General features: G+C 38.2%; 1 protein-coding gene across 1 annotated transcript in view; it reads right to left on the bottom strand.

Annotated features, from left to right (window-relative positions):
- Window positions 1-15,494, bottom strand: part of il1rapl1b (interleukin 1 receptor accessory protein-like 1b) — a 448,430-nt gene extending 432,936 nt beyond the window's left edge. Inside the window, exon 1 of the mRNA XM_053492140.1 lies at window positions 14,938-15,494. The gene's annotated coding sequence lies outside the window, so the exon portion shown is untranslated. The remainder of the gene's footprint in view (window positions 1-14,937) is intronic.
- Window positions 15,495-18,373: the final 2,879 nt, after the last annotated feature.

Genomic DNA, 18,373 nt, shown 5'->3' with positions numbered 1-18,373 from the left:
TGAGAAACAAAGCGAGCTTGGCAATGTGAAATCAGAAGAGAAAACAACAACACACAAGATAATCGAGCGATTTAAACAGCGCGCAGAGCATGGTGACAGCATGGGGAAAAAGTGCAGACAGGATGCAAATCATTATGTGAATCACTTAATGGGCTTGAGGCAAAATGGCGTAGTACATGAAATGTAGGGTTTATTCTTTGCATGGTTGGGGGGAGCAAGATGCTGACAGCGCAGGGATTAGCGACCTTGGTAATGGTGAATGGACCAACATATCAGGGTGAGAGTTTACGGGAGATGGTCTCTAGTGGAATATCTCTGGTGGCGAGCAAGACTCTCTAACCCACCCTGTACCTTGGAGCTTGAGAACGTCTCCGATCCGCTTGTTTCTTGTAGGCCTTGCTGGATCGTTGTAACGTCCTTTTAGCTTATAGCCAGGTCTTCTTACATCGTCGGATAAAATGCTGCACTGATGGGTCGTTAAGTTCTTTCTCCAGGGAAGGGAACAGAGGTGGTTGGTAGCCCAAGCAGCATTGGAAGGGGGCCAGGCCAGTGGATAATGAAATTTGGGAGTTGTGTGCATAGTCCACCCAAGGCAGAAACCTGCTCCAGGAACTGACGTCCGGGGAGGTCATGCACCTAAGGGCGACCTCGAGAGCCTGGTTCTTCCTTTCGGGTTTGTCCATTGGATCGAGGGTGACTTCCTGATGATAGACTAGGGGTGGCTCCGATAAGCTTACAGAATCCCTTTCAGAATTGAGAGGTGAACTGCGGAACATGATCAGAGACGATATCCTTGGGGTGGCCGTGAAGCTTAAAACCGTGGAGGATCATGAGTTCTGCAGTCTCCTTGGGGGAATGAAGTGGGCTGCCTTGGAGAACCGATCCACTACCGTCATGATACAGATGTGGCCATTAGAGGGGGGTAATCCTGTCACAAAATCAAGAGCAATATCGGACCATGGGCGATACGGGGTAGAGAAGGTCTGCTGGGGCTGTGTTGACGTGTTTATATCGCTAACAAACATCACAAGCTGCCACAAAGCCGGGGACATCCTTCTTTATGGTTGGCCACCAAAAATGCTGCTGGACTTGGGACAGGGTTCGGGCAGAGCCAGGATGGCAAGAGAGTTTGGAGCAATTTGCCTATTCCAGACCCTGGGAGCGTAGAGTAAATAGGACGAATAGACAATTAGGGGGTCCATTACTGGGGCCTGGTTTGTGGGACAAGGCCTGCTTCACCCTAGTTTCTATATCTGGCTCAGCCACTGCAAGCAAGCAAGGCGAGGGGAGGATGGTGTTACGAATTCAGTCTTGGGTGGGGGTGAACTGCTTGGAGAGAGCATCTGGTTTAGTTTTCTTAGATCCTGGATGCTAGGAAAGGATGAAATTGAACCTGGCGAGAAATAGCGACCAACAGGTCTGACAGGAGTTAAGCCTCTGGGCGCCTCATAGGTACTCAAGGTTTTTGTGGTCGGTCCAAACCAGGAATGGAACCTCCGTTCCCTTTAGCCAATGTCTCCACTCCTCCAGGGCTAGCTTGAGGCCAGGAGCTCGCAATCTCCAATGCCATAGTTTCTTATGGTGGGAGTTATGCGGTGGGAGAAGAAGAAGCAGGGGTGCAGTTTGTTGTAAAAAGCGGACCTCTGAGAGAGAATGCCTTCTACTCCCGTGCTGGAGGCATCGACCTTCACAATGAACTGACATGAACGGTCCAGGATTGTGAGAATAGGAGCGGACGTGAATAGCTTTTTAAGTTCGGTGAAGGCCCCCATTTAGATTCCTGGTTCTGTTAGGGGGGCAGCGATAGAACTGTAGCCTTAAATTAAACGGCAATAGAAATTGAAGTGAGGTGGGCGTGGGCCAGTTCGTGACAGCTTAAAGCTTAGCGGGTTCCATCTGGATTTCTGAAGGCCCAATGCAAATCCATGGAACGTTCTGGATGTGATCTGGAATTCGCACTTTTCTGGTTTTTACAAACAATGTCATCCAGGTAGACAAACACTAAAGAATTGAGAAAGTCTTTAGGTACATTGTTAATGATGACCTGGAAGACTGCGGGGGCATTAGTGAGGCCAAACGGAACCACAAGGTATTCATAGTGCCCTGTAGGGGTTTTGAAGGCTTTTTTGAGGTTTTCCACTGGTCACCTTCTCGGATGCGGACAAAATGGTAAGCATTGCGTAGGTCGAGGTTCGTGAAAATCTTGGGTCCCCGGTTCTTCACAGTGATCTCATTCAGGCCCCTATAATCTATGCAGGGATAAAGGGGACATGCTTTTTTGCCCACAAAGAAGAACCCAGCCCCCGCTGAAGAGAAGATAGGAACCAATGATGCCCGCTGATCCCCATCCACATTGACCCGTCCTGGTGTCCTGCTTTTAGTTGCAGATCTCATTGCATGAATGCCCTGTGTGGTCTGCCTGGGATGCATGTGGAGACTGGGGACGGTTCCACTTTTCCACAAAGACTGTCATGTCCTCGGCTGATGCAGACAGCTATTCTGAGTTCAGTCGCTCGATAGTTCAGGACTGGAGTTTCCTACAGTCTACCTGAGCCTCTAATAACGAACTGGACTCCATTTTAACTTAAATACATCTCCTGTTATAATCAATCCCTGCTATCTGTTTCACCCAAATGAGGATGGGTTCCCTGTTAAGTCTGGTTCCCCTCCAGGTTTCTTCCTATTACCATCTTAGGGAGTTTTTACTTTCCACTGTCACCATCGTCCTCGGCTTGCTCATCAGGGACAGTATTATCCTTTTGATTTATGCACATTCACATTTCATACAAACTTGAATTTTTTTTTGATTGTGTAAAGCTGCTTTGCGACAATGTCAATTCTTAAAAAGCGCTATACAAATAAAATCTAATTGAATTGAATTAAAATGACAAAACCCAGAAAGGTGGTTGATGTCTTGTAGAAGTCACACTTCTCTGCCTTGGTGTACAAATTATTCTGGGGGACCTGATAGTGTCCAGGCAATGTTCTCCAGAGTGCGGGAATAGATGAGAATATGATGCAGGTAGACAAACACAACAGTATTTAAAAAGTTTCTAAGGACATAACTTAAGAGGGCCTGAAAGCTGGTTGGGGCATTGGTCAGCCCAAATGGGACCACCAGTTTTGTAATTTAGGATAACATCATCCGCATTACGGCAGTCTAGTTTTGTGAAGATAATTGCCATTTGAAGAATCTCAAACGCCGTGGTCATAAAAGGAAGGTTCCAATAAAAGTATTGGTTCTTAAATCTCATTGAGGCCCCGTAATCAATGCAAGGACAAAGAAACCCTTTTTTTTCCTTGACAAAAAAGGAAGCCTGCCCCCATGGGGGATGAAGAAGAACAAGTTATTTGTGCTGCGAGGAACTCTGTAATATATTTGGTCATAGCTACTTTTCATGAAACCAGTAAATAGAGATGGCCCTTGGGGGAGTGGTCCTGAGAAACAGATCGATGGCACATATACTCAGCAAAAAAAGAAACGTCCCTTTTTCAGGACTGTGTATTTCAACAATAATCTTGTAAAAATCCAAATAACTTTACAGATCTTCATTGTAAAGGGTTTAAACAATGTTTTCCATGCATGTTCAATTAACCATAATCAATTAATTAACATGCACCTGTGGAATGGTCGTTAAGACCTTAACAGCTTACAAAAGGTAGGCATTTAAGGTCACAGTTCTAAAAACGCAGGACACTAAAGAGACTTGTCTACCGACTGTGAAAAACACCCAAAGAAAGATGCCCAGAAATGGCATGCCCAGAAATAGCATGCTCATCTGCGTGAACGTGCATTAGGCATGCTGCAGGGAGGCATGAGGACTGCTGATGTGGCTAGGGCAATAAATTGCCATGTCCGCACTGTGAGACGCCTAAGACAGCACTACAGGGAGACAGGAAGGTCAGCTGATCATCCTCGCAGTGGAAGACCACGTGTAACAACACCTGCACAGGATCGGTACATCCGAATATCACACCTGCGTGACAGGTACAGGATGGCCACAACAACTGCCCGAGTCACACCAGGAACACACAATTCCTCCATCAGTGGGACACATTAATACACATTAAGTTTACTAAGAGTAAAAACAGTTGAAAGTCAGAGGATGTTTCTTTTTTTGTTTCTTTTTCTGAGTTTACATATGATCGATGAAAAAGAAGAAAAAATGGCATGAGTCTTACTGAAGAAGCAGGCATAGTGTGGAGCATGAGGGACTCCACCCCATGATAATGTTCCTGGCCCAGTCAATTTCTGGGTTGTGGAAAGATAGCCAGGAAAGACAGAGGACAATAGCAGCATGAGACCCATCCATTGTAAAGAAGATCTCCTGCAGTTCCACTCGCAGGAGATTGATGGAAGATAAGCATGCATGTTTGGGTTTGAACGCATTAGGCATCTGAAATGTCTGGTGCGTGAATTCTCAAGTGAAAATGTTAAGCTGCTGAGATGTAGCCAAAGGTGTGGAGGTGTGAATTCGAAAAAAGTGGAAATCAAAGACATGAGTCCGGTTAACAATGAGAAATACAAATCGCAAGGCCAAATCATGGTCGAGGAAGCAAGAGAGGAAATCAAAGCAGTGAATCCAGTTACTGTTGAACCAAATTGTGAAGCTAAATCTGGTCGAGGAAGTGGGAGCAGAAGATCAAAGTCATGATATCAGTTAATTTAGCAACAACATTGAATAAAGAGACAAAAAGCTAAACTTAGGAGAGTTCAAACTTACATAAAATAATCTGTCAACGAGGTGAACACTAAGCTTGTTTAAATAAATAAGAATCAGGCATGCATGAGGGGCAATCTGAAATGCGTGGGAAAAAGCATGACAATGTGAACGAAAATGTCAGTAATAAGTGGAAGCAGCAGCATGGAAAGGAGTCATGGTAAGTTGAAGCGTCACACAATGTAGTGGCATACAGAGGTCAAATTCCAAAAAAACTATCCTTGTTCCGAAATTTATTGGCCTGGCTATAAGTGTTATTTTGATAAATATTGTATTTGTGTGAATGGCATGGACTAAGCAGAGTTCCACTAAGCAAATGTGATTGCACACTTTATATCTTACATATACTCAGTAGACAAAGGGCAATTTAAGAACTGACCAGAAGTTACTAGGATAATGCAAAAAACAAAAAACTACAAGATATACAAGAAGCATACACTGTAAACCCGAACAGTACTACTAACTTGTAAAAAATGAGAACACCATAATTAAAACTATTGCATTGTTTAAACTAATGACTTAATTTTAATTTTACGTTGCTCATCATTTTTAAGTATACATTGCTACTGAAGGGATATTTTATAAGTATACGGAGTGATGTTCAATGAAGTCATCTACGTCAGGATGTACAGTGGTGTGAAAAACTATTTGCCCCCTTCCTGATTTCTTATTCTTTTGCATGTTTGTCACACTTAAATGTTTCTGCTCATCAAAAACTGTTAACTATTAGTCAAAGATAACATAATTGAACACAAAATGCAGTTTTTAAATGAAGATTATGTTATTAAGGGAGAAAAAAAACTCCAAATCTACATGACCCTGTGTGAAAAAGTAATTGCCCCCCCTTGTTAAAAAATAACTTAACTGTGGTTTATCACAGTTAAAAGTTCAATTTCTGTAGTCACCCCCAGGCCTGATTACTGCCACACCTGTTTCAATCAAGAAATCACTTAAATGGGAGCTACCTGACACAGAGAAGTAGACTAAAAGCACCTCAAAAGCTAGACATTATGCCAAGATCCAAAGAAATTCAGAAAAAAATGAGAACAAAAGTAATTGAGATCTATCAGGTTGGTAAAGGTTATAAAGCCATTTCCAAAGCCTTGGGACTCCAGCGAACCACAGTGAGAGCCATCATCCACAAATGGCAAAAACATGGAACAGTGGTGAACCTTCCCAGGAGTGGCCAGCCGATCAAAATTACCCCAAGAGCGCAGAGACAACTCATCCGAGAGGCCACAAAAGACCCCAGGACAACAACTAAAGAACTGCAGGCCTCACTTGCCTCAATTAAGGTCAGTGTTCACGACTCCACCATAAGAAAGAGACTGGCCAAAAACGGCCTGCATGGCAGATTTCCAAGGCGCAAACCACTTAAGCAAAAAGAACATCAAGGCTCGTCTCAATTTTGCTAAAAAACATCTCAATGATTGCCAAGACTTTTGGGAAAATACCTTGTGGACCGACGAGACAAAAGTTGAACTTTTTGGAAGGTGCGTGTCCCGTTACATCTGGCGTAAAAGTAACACAGCATTTCAGAAAAAGAACATCATACCAACAGTAAAATATGGTGGTGGTAGTGTGATGGTCTGGGGTTGTTTTTCTGCTTCAGGACCTGGAAGGCTTGCTGTGATAGATGGAACCATGAATTCTACTGTCTACCAAAAAATCCTGAAGGAGAATGTCCGGCCATCTGTTCGTCAACTCAAGCTGAAGCGATCTTGGGTGCTGCAGCAGGACAATGACCCAAAACACACCAGCAAATCCACCTCTGAATGGCTGAAGAAAAACAAAATGAAGACTTTGGAGTGGCCCAGTCAAAGTCCTGACCTGAATCCTATTGAGATGTTGTGGCATGACCTTAAAAAGGCGGTTCATGCTAGAAAACTCTCAAATAAAGCTGAATTACAACAATTCTGCAAAGATGAGTGGGCCAAAATTCCTCCAGAGCTCTGTAAAAGACTCGTTGCAAGTTATCGCAAACACTTGATTGCAGTTATTGCTGCTAAGGGTGGCCCAATCAGTTATTAGGTTCAGGGGGCAATTACTTTTTCACACAGGGCCATGTAAGTTTGGATTTTTTTTCTCCCTAAATAATAAAAACCATCATTTAAAAACTGCATTTTGTGTTTACTTGTGTTATCTTTGACTAATAGTTAAATGTGTTTGATGATCAGAAACATTTAAGTGTGACAAACATGCAAAAGAATAAGAAATCAGGAAGGGGGCAAATAGTTTTTCACACCACTGTACATTGTCGTTCTGACTGACGCTACCAGAAAATATAACCAAGATAGCGGATACTCGTGCAAGTCTGGACACACGTGGGGAGATTTGTAAGTAAATGTTTTTTAATCTGCTTTTTATTTTATCATAACAAGTATATCTTTTAAACATGATTCATGTTTGGCTTTGCTGTCTTTTAACCGGTAACGTTAATGTCGAAAGCTCGGCAAGCGTCTCTGCAGTGTTCTGCTTCACGCGCATTTTTTAACCATTAACCCCACTGCCATATTTAACGTTAATATTGTAATCAGTTAGTCATCATTTTTTATTTATTTTTTTGTTAATCGATCTGTTCTGTAAAATGTGAATTTTTGCTTGCCTTCAGCTGTTAATGTACTTGCGGCTAGCTGTAACTTCTATCCATTACGTTAAGGCTAATGACACAAAGTTAGCAATATATTGAAAATTTTTTTAATAACTAGGGATGGTAGAGACACTGGCAAGCTCGTATTAACATTTACATATTTTTGGCCTTGTAGGCTAAATTGGATGCAGAGTCTGTAAACTTGGTAAGTGTGTTTTTTTTGTTTAGATATTATTTATTCATTTATTTATTTATTTATTAATTATTTTTTTTAGATATTTCTTTAGATATTTTTAGCAGCTTCACATGTAACCCTGCATTAAATATTTATTCAATTTTTTACAGATCAAGTTGGCAACTGAGTGAAGTAGAATAGCATGTGTTCGGAGTTTACAAAGCAATGTACAAATTGTACAAAACAATGACTGAAACGTGCATTGGCTTTGGCCTCATTGGTCGACTTTGTAGCATTTGCCAGATATAATTTATTATAATCATGTAAAATAAAATGCCTTTATTTTTTGTTTTCCTGTATAGATGTAGAGTCCCTGTTAGTGTAAAAATCTGATTCAATTCCAGTGGTAAGTTACATAACACAATGTAACGTTAAGGCTAAATTTCTTGGTTTTAAAATAAAAGTATTCCTTCCAATTGTAGGGTTCAAAAAAATCAATGGAGTGGAAGTGCAAGTTGTGTGCTGTCTCATCAGACACCCGGGCACAGTTATTTCAGGACTACAGTTTAAAGCACAGTCATTACTCACAAGTTAGCCCTTGCCATGAGTTAGACTCTTGCATTTGCACATTTCAGTCATTTAATGCACTAAAAAATTAATTTGTCACAGATTCACAAAGACACACAGAGAATTCTTGATAGTGAAGGATCAAAAACAGGATCTTTATTTTTTACCTGTCTCTTGTGTGGCCTCAAAGAGCCCTTCTAAGAATCGAACATGTTCTGCCATTTAAGAAACCACTTAAAGAACAGTGAAAATGTGACATGCCCGTTTAAGAACTGTACCTACCACACCAATGTGTATTTATAATTTTATGCTCACAAAAGTAGGAAGCATTGTGGAAGTCTAGACTTTTGTAATTATATTGTATAAATATAAAATGACACTTTCCCAGTCACAAGCACTGCAGACCCTAATGCAGATGATCCAGTTTCTTGTTGGATTGCGGACACTTCTGTTGCTGAGGCTGAAAATGTCAACATTGAAGAGTTAAGAGCCCAGTTACACCATAATTTGTCTCCCTTCTTTCTGAAGATGCAAACTGTTCTTCATATTTCTGACATGGCATATCAGTAAATAGTTGATCATCTGTCAGAAATATTTTCCTTATCGCAACCTCTTATGAAAGATACTATAAAAGAGATACTACAACAGCATCATGTATCTCCTACTGAAGCTGTCTTGAATGATTTGGTAAATGCTGTTAACGACACAAACATTTTTGTCAGTGCCACAGCTAAAGATGAGGACTTGTCTTCAAATAAACAAAGAAAAACTTTTACTGTGAAAAAAAAATTTTTTACTGTGGTAAAGCCAGTGCAGTACGTGTTGGAGCCTGGGCACACAGACGTTTAAGTCGTTAATACTTCAGATGATCCAGGAAATATTTAAACATACTGACATACTTAATCGAATAAAGGAAACAAAGGCATCACAAGAAGGTCATTATATGAGCCATAAAGATAGCAAGTATTTCCAGGAGAATACTTTGTTGTCATCTTCAGAACTGTCACTGCCATTAATTTTATACATACAGTGGTGTGAAAAACTATTTGCCCCCTTCCTGATTTCTTATTCTTTTGCATGTTTGTCACACTTAAATGTTTCTGCTCATCAAAAACCGTTAACTATTAGTCAAAGATAACATAATTAAACACAAAATGCAGTTTTTAAATGATGTTTTTTATTATTTAGGGAGAAAAAAAATCCAAACCTACATGGCCCTGTGTGAAAAAGTAATTGCCCCCTGAACCTAATAACTGGTTGGGCCACCCTTAGCAGCAATAACTGCAATCAAGCGTTTGCGATAACTTGCAACGAGTTTTTTACAGCGCTCTGGAGAAATTTTAGCCCACTCATCTTTGCAGAATTGTTGTATTTCAGCTTTATTTGAGGGTTTTCTAGCATGAACTGCCTTTTTAAGATCATGCCACAACATCTCAATAGGATTCAGGTCAGGACTTTAACTAGGCCACTCCAAAGTCTTCATTTTGTTTTTTTTCAGCCATTCAGAGGTGGATTTGCTGGTGTGTTTTGGGTCATTGTCCTGCTGCAGCACCCAAGATCGCTTCAGCTTGAGTTGACGAACAGATGGCTGGACATTCTCCTTCATGATTTTTTTGGTGGACAGTAGAATTCATGGTTTCATCTATCACAGCAAGCCTTCCAGGTCCTGAAGCAGCAAAACAACCCCAGACCATCACACTACCACCACCATATTTTACTGTTGGTATGATGTTCTTTTTCTGAAATACTGTGTTACTTTTACACCAGATGTAACGGGACACGCACCTTCCAAAAAGTTCAACTTTTGTCTCGTCGGTCCACAAGGTATTTTCCCAAAAGTCTTGGCAATCATTGAGATGTTTGTTAGCAAAATTGAGATGAGCCTTAATGTTCTTTTTGCTTAAAAGTGGTTTGTGCCTTGCCATCTGCCATGCAGGCCGTTTTTGCCCAGTCTCTTTTTTATGGTGGAGTCGTGAACACTGACCTTAATTGAGGCAAGTGAGGCCTGCAGTTCTTTAGATGTTGTCCTGGGGTCTTTTGTGGCCTCTCGGATGAGTTGTCTCTGCGCTCTTGGGGTAATTTTGGTCGGCCGGCCACTCCTGGGAAGGTTCACCACTGTTCCATGTTTTTGTTTTAATGTTCATATGAACTCAAATATGTATCAGGCTATGAGTTATTCAAAAGGAGTTTATTTTTCCCTAATATATAAGTGGTAATTAATTAAAAACAATATGTATTTAGAAACACAAACTTTACATATGCTACGCTAAACTGTTTAAAAAAGTGTAATAAAAATATTATAAGTTTATATATATAAGTTAAATATATAGTGTAATTGAAATATAAGTGTAGTGTAACATGTAAGTATGCTTACTTAAAAAATTTGAGGTAATCAGTTACCACAAAAGTTTTGAGTACACTGAACTTATCGGGTTTTACAGTGTATAAATAAAAAATGTAAATCAGAAAAAAAAGAGTGGTAACTAACCAAAGAATAAATGGTCATGTATGATTTATTGATTGAATCTAAAAAAAAAAAAAAAACATTAAAAAGAGAAAGAAACTAAGACATTTGGAAACTGACTGAACATTATATATAAAACAGAACAAGAAAACTAAATCAAACAGTATCTATACAATGTTTCGAAACAGAAACGAAAAAGTTTATTAATCTGATAAACTAATAAAAGATTTTTTTTTAAAGGGAGAGTTCACACATTTACCTAGTGACATTTTTTTTCACTTCTTTTCATAGACTATATATATAAGGATCATGACTTCTAGTGCTTGAGCAGGCTTTGTGCATTTAAGATTTTCGCTATATGCTAACAGATGCATGAATAAACGGCAAAACAAAAGGTGGCAAAATGTTACGGATCAACCTGCATTAAATCAGGTCTCAGACTTATGAACTAAACATGCATAGGATCTAGGATAAATCTGCTGAATTGAGTTGACTGAATATGCCGGAAGAAATGCGAATCCGGGGCATCGTCTGCTGTCTGTATATCTCACTTTGATGCAACTTTTAATTGCTCTGTAGATGCAGACAGGGAAAAATTCAAATTAAACTCCCACTTCAAAATGAAGCTGGTTGCGGGAAAAACATGATGGTCGTTAAATGATGCTTAATATTGATTGTTATATTAAAGTTATTCTTATAACCATTGTCATTTTTTTATGTCATAAAAGCATTGGATTTGACTATTGTTTGGATAATTTTGGCCCCCTATATACTTTCTTTCTTAATTTTGTTTTTTAAAAAGTGAAACTCTAGTCTATACTTAACACATATTGTTAATTCTGATGATTACACCCTATTAAAAACAACACAGCTCATGAAAATAAACAATCCAGTATGGATATAACCCAACGTTGGCTTACTATGGGCAAGGCTTACTGTATATAAAGGACCACGGAGGATTGCTCACAGAAAACACTCATAGGGCCCCAGAAGCACAAAAATTGTGCCCCACATGGGCTACCCTACAGTAGCAGACAACTGGGCTCACTTGCGACCCACAAAGTGGCTCCAAACGGCCAAAACAGCAGTAGGCCCTGCATAGGTTGCCCCATGTAGGACCTGAGAGGGATTAATATGGGTGTGCCCTGCCCACACTGCCCGACAATAAACCCAAACACGCCCACAGTGATGTATGGGCATTTTTTCTGGGTGCATTTGCAAAAACTTGATAACAGTGGCTCTCATGAAGACCATCCCAGGGACGAAAGACCAAAAAGTACCTCTGCTGCAGAGAAGAAGTTCATTTAGGGTTACCAGCCTCAAAAATCACCAATTTACAGCACCTCAAATTAGAGCCGTTATGAAGTCTTAACAGAGCAGACACATCACAATATCAATTGTTTAAAGGAGATTATAGCAAATCTTCGGCATTGTTTTGCAATGTAGAAAAAAATAAATATCAGTAAAGACCATGGAATTAGAATTTCTGTCAAAATCCTTGACTCGTAGTGTATGTTTCACTAAAATTCAATGTGTCTACTGACTTTGGACTGTGAAAGGAAACCCACCAAGGAAAACATGCACATCCCATGCACACAGAAGCGGGAATCGAACTTGATCAGAAAATTTACACGTTTTAAAAGTAATGATAACTTTTCTATATTCCATATATTCCAAATGCACAGTTTGATATCTGAAGCCTCCTTCGTCAAAACACGCTAGCAGGGCTTCCATAAAAGCAGTTGTGTATTTTTTTTTTTTTAATCGACAAATGCCTAAGGCTGTGTTGCTGGCACAGATACTGTACATGCCGCTTGAGTGAATTATAATTTTTTTCCACAAATCTATATTTTGATGATAAATTTGATAGTGCTTTGTCACTAGAAGAAGCTGGTTTGGTTTCTGAGGCTAACTGTTAGCCTGTTATACTTGAGTAAACATCATATGGGGCGACCACTGCTAAATGTTTTAAATGATAGATATATGTCCTATATTTGTAGTTTTCATATTCTATACATCAATTATATACATAGAGTTAATTGTTTAAATATAATTATTTGTATATTTTATCTTTTTTTTCTAAATTTAGCCATTTTCCATTCCTTTTATAGGGATAAACATTTATTTTAACTGGATAATGAAGGAGACTCTGATCTTATAGAATAAACTTGTGAAATAATGGTTTTCATAAAATGAAAGGGCACTAAAGTTTATCTTTCTTCATCAGTTTATCTACTTACTGATATGAGTTCAACTAGTCAATGACCCATAAACATATTTAATTAACAAAATATTTTAAAGACAAGTATGATTTACTTAAAGCAAGAAACATGTTACCTTTTTTTTTACATAACAGTTTATGGCCAAACCAAAAACCCAAAGATCCAACATGTGTTCTGTTATACTGTATATTGGTCCAGCGCTAGGTTACAGGAATTAACTAGAGTGAACTGATTTTTTTGAGCTCGGAACTGTTAAACTACTTTTTTGGGGAGGTATAGGTCATTTGGCTTTATATATACAGTTTTGCACTGTCCCATAATTTGTTATTTTAAGCATTAATTAATTTTTTTCTGTACTAAATTTTGGACCTGCTTGTAACCAAGTTGTGCTCCAATAAAAACTAAAATGAAAATTAAAAGGTCACTAATCCCAGATCCCAGTAGAAAACACTCATATTGACATACACACACACACACACACACACACACGGCATGAGAGACCCTATTTCTGTGTAATTACATGTGTTTGTCAAGTATGTAAACTAAACAATGATGGAGAAATATAATACTTAAAATAAAAAATGCCACATTTCAAGTATGCCTCCAGAGATTGTGATGATCTCCTGACTATCACAACTATATGTGGGCCTCCCCCAAACTATTGGACACATTTGTATAGAATGTCTTTAAACTGTCCTTCACTGGAACTATAGGGGGGCTAAACATGTTTCAGCAAGGCTCCTGTGGACAATGCAAGGTCTATGCCAGATTTAGTATAGAGGCATTGGGTACTCCAGTGCTACACTGCAAAATCTAACTTAACACTCAAGACAAGAAAATTAAAGCATTAGTACTGAAAGTAATTTCAGTAGTAAAAAAAAATTGCAAGAAATGATTTTTTTTTTTCATTTTGTGTATGTTATTTTATTATTTATGTGAAAGCATGAGAGGTGAATAATAACTGAAAAGTAATGCGTTAATTAAACTGGACAAAGATGAGCTTATGTTTTTTCCTATACAAAGCTTGCCAGAAGGCTTTACTAATGTATTTTTGTGCATTGGGCTACGTCAGGACATCACAAAACAGTTCTGTGACCCTGCAAGGTTTCTACCTTAATGTCGCGGTTTAAACATCTGGATTGTTGCTAGGTTTCATCAAAATTCACCAAAATTCTTAAACCGCAACACAAAAATTGCACAAAAACTTTAAACTAGCCCAAAATGTTCCGGAAAAGTAACTGACACACACTTTACAAATTTTTATCAGCCCTTTCAAGGGTACAAGTTAACAGCGGTGAAATAATAATAAATACTAATTTATTATTATCATCTGTAAAACACATTATAAAAACAAAAACATCTGAATGAATAGGATACGAAGTTTATTAAGATTATATTAAAGGAAGATGCCCAACCATACAAATTCCAGCCGTTTATGTTTTGTTTTAATGTGCCACAGTTATATATTAAAAATCTAACTTAGATCTATGGTTAAATACTAGCAGAACATTGTCAAGAGCATTTCTTTATTCTGAACTCAGTTGGCTAAAGTCCTAATCATTATCTTCAGTATATATTTCTCTCATAAGCTGTCTGGTGTCGTGACTATGGGTTTGTTCGGTCTCTCTCTCTCTCTCTCTCTCTCTCTCGGTGTATTTGCAATTGTAAGTCCTTCTTTAACATGATGTATCAAGATTAAAGATCATGCAAAATAGCATAGTTTTAATTGTGATAGGAAATTTCTTAAGGCTATAGAACTTAATTGTATGGTGTAGCCCTAAACAGACACGTAGGGATTTCCTTTATCCAGGGGAGTTTAAATAAACCTGCATTAAACCTGTTGTCAAAACAGTACAGACCTCTCTCTTGCTTTCACACATTATATATAAAGAGAGAGTGTGTGTGTGCGTGTGTGTGTATTGAGACCCAAAACAATAGCATTCATTTAATCTACAGGAAGATGAAATTAAGCTGCTGTTTTAAAACAGGAGTCTTCATTTATACAAGCAGCACCATTTAGCCTCTGCTGTCTATTCCATCTTTTTTATTCGGATACAGGCTACGGCATTACCGTTGTTATTTGTACATGATTTGGCGACGAAACAGCTATATGTAACGTTTTCCCCTTCGACTTAAATCAAACGATGACTGTAAAATAATCAAGCATATCAGATGCTTACCCTGGAAAGAACAGTCACCTTTTCTGATGTCAGTAAAGTGAGAGGAAACCCATCACGCCGAACGTTTTTCCATCAATTCAAAAAGCGATTAAATTATGCAGAATATCCCATGTATATATGTTTCAGCGTCGTTCATTTGACGGCGGTTTAATCCGAAACAGAGTCGCAGACGGTGTGCTTTTAAAATCTTCGCAGTGCGCATAGGATATTTCTCAGTAGCTGTCGCGGAAAAAAACTTAAAGGAACCTATGCCAATGTCAGTAGAAAAAAAGGCAGCATGAACTGTATATTGTTTTAGATGCGCGACGCAAAGCCATCCCTGTTGCTCATATGACCTTCAGCAGTCAATCTGTACGAATATTTCCGAACTATCCCGTACTGGCGCATCCAAGACCTCTCCTCAAGCCTGCAGTCATACAGACACTAGCTAGTTCCACGGCTTTCAGAATGTCCCAATGGTCCAGTAGCCGGAGCTGTGTCGATCAACAAGCGACCGGGCGCCAAAAAACGCCACGAATATTCATATTACATACAGAAAAAAATACTAGATTCAAAACACCGTCGTTTGTCACGAAGTCCAGTTCGGCGCTTGCGATAGTTGAAAGTTGAAGATGCGCCAACTCCATCCGCTTCCCAATGTATGAGCAGTGTGCTGGCAGTGCAGGCCGAAATAAAAGCTGTGCACACTGCCGCCTAACGGAAAGTGCGGAGAAGACAGGTGATCAGGGAATAGTGAAACGCTCCAAACATTCCGCTCCAAGTCTTTAAAGCATGCATAGAAGTCAAATATAAAAATACGCGAGCATTCTAAATAAATTTGTAATTTATAAATGACGGAATAGTTCATGTTTTACTTCTGCAAATGATGTACTGGTCGGTTAACCTGCCTCACGTTTTCACTATTGTGAGAGGAATATCAATGAAGGCTTCTATTGCATTAAAAGAGGCCTTTCATAGCATAACTCCTCCTGGCATACTCCTGTTGTCAAACACTTCTGGGACAATCATTAATGAATGGTCTTTACCTGAACTATTCACTCATATGAAGGGACAACAATGTGTTTCTCTATTGAATGGAACCTGCTGCATGTGTCAAAGTAACAGGACAATAATGGAGAGCATGTTAAAAATATAATAATAATAATAATAATAATAATAATAACAATAATAATTATTATTAGTAGTAGTAGTAGTAGTATGTGTAAATATTGAGTATATAACGAGTAGAATTTCAGTTGTTACACAACAAAAGTCAGATTAAAAGTCAGCTTAGGCAATGACTCAAAGTTTTTAAATATTGTCCAAAAAATTGTTAAAACAACAAACCCATTGTCCAAATTCTATGAATTTTGCATTTTACATATTAATAAATTAGTTTGTACTCATTGTCTGAGCTAGCTTTTGATATTAAATCATATGTTTAGGTAACCTCAGTGTAGAAAAGTCAGAACTGATGTGAAATCACATGCTTTGGTTACACATGCAACACCAAAAATGTGCACAGGTATTATTGACATCTAAAGACATTACAAGATATATTCTTCCAGTATGTGTCACCTGCACACTGAATGTGCTACATTTTTTAATGGTGTACAGAAAAAAATGATGATATTAGAAAATGAAATAGCTAGTACAAATGCTTGGTCTAGATCATACTTTATTAGTCATTTTGGATATGAGGAGAATATTTTGATGAGTATGGTCCTGTGATATAGCACAGTAGCAATGTCCATATTATCTAAATCTGGTTTTGGTGAAATAACAAGAAATAACAGAGAGCTTCCTGTTCTCTATGACAATCTACTTTTATTTCAATCTACTTCCATTTATGCCCAAACAAAGTCACAAAACTACATACTTTTAATTTGTATGTCTCTAAATTATTAACGGTTATGCACATTGGGGGAGTCCAGTATGCAGAGAAAAAATAATTTTAAAATGTAACTAATGAATTACATTTACAGCATTTGGAAGACACTCTTTTATAAATAAATACATTCTACAATTTTAATGTGTTAGTCATAATCAGATTTCCATTTCAATGCCAGTGGATTCAAAACAATTCAATCTCATATTTTCCATCTCCACAGATAATTTAGCAAAATACTATCAGTCTAGACTCATGAAGGTGTACACAATTTCCCCTTCATTTAAATGTTATGTTGTATAGCACTTTAGCACTGGATAAAAATTTTAGTCTTTTGAACGACATTAGGAAACAAAATGTGGCCACCAGACTTTAAAGGGAACCATCTTTATTTGGGTGACAGGATGACAACTTTCTCAAAAAGTGCAATTGTGTAAAATAGGAACAGGAACCCTTTTGAATTTGTATTCATGTTTTTTTTTTTTTTACAAATTTCATCTAAATGGAACACTACATAAGTAACACACCAGAAGGCAATCACTTTTTCCAAACTACGTAAATCACACCACATTTTCATATTTTAGAGAACATTTCCCCCTCATTTAATTACAAAAAAAAACTGGAAATAAGATTGGGTTGAAAAACCATATACCTTAAACTCTTTGTCCCACCCAGAAACAATTATTTAGTTTTCTTCCACAACAAATCCTGTCTTTCATATATAGCTTCCAAGTTATCAAGAAAAAGCAAATACTGGATGGGGATTTAACTTTTGTTTCTATATCTTTAGACATCTTCCTCTCCACATCACTCTTTTCCTCTCCAATACCACACTCACAATTCTGATGTTACACTCTAAAAGATGCTGGGTTGTTTCTGTAAACACATTGTTGGGTTGTTCATGGTGGGTCAAAATTCTAAGGTATTTTGCGTACTTTAAACACATTCGGTTGGGTAAAGTGGGTCAAATGAGATGTAGTAAGTTATTTACAAAGGAATATCTGGTTGGATTATTTTTGACCCAATAACTGGTTTATTATTTAATCTCTGGTTTCTCAAGCAGCAGCCAGCAAAATGTTTAAAATTTTACTGTAATTGTTTCACAAATTGTAGTTTTAAGAGTTGTTTAGCCGAGAATGCATGTGTGTACAGCCCAAAACCTCCATCGGTTATTGAAGATAGCAACTACTTAAAAAATTACCCCAACGATTTCAGAAATTTGAGCTCGAGGCAATACCCGAGTGCTCTGCACTCATGTACCAGCCCAACTTTCTGCATTCTTCACTTCGTGGGGCACGCCACTTAAAGCAAGTATTTTACGGTAAGTTAATAGGAATTTTTACCTACATTTTTAATGTTGTAGTTGTGGCAGGAGCAAGCTCATTTACATGTTTATTTGCTTTTCTACTGTCACACTTTGATATGTGGGTGTGGCAAGTTCATGTTTTTATATTCTCTGCCAATAGTCAACTATACTGTATGTTATGAGAAAAGTGTGTTTTGTAAGCACATAAATAAAATCCTAAATTTAATAAATGTAATCTTAAATGTAATATTAGGTAAATTACTAAGTAATCTTCACTAAAG

The sequence above is a fragment of the Clarias gariepinus genome, chromosome 3 (assembly GCF_024256425.1).
Source record: "Clarias gariepinus isolate MV-2021 ecotype Netherlands chromosome 3, CGAR_prim_01v2, whole genome shotgun sequence".
Lineage (NCBI taxonomy): Eukaryota > Metazoa > Chordata > Actinopteri > Siluriformes > Clariidae > Clarias > Clarias gariepinus.
This window is presented reverse-complemented; position numbering and strand designations above follow the sequence as displayed.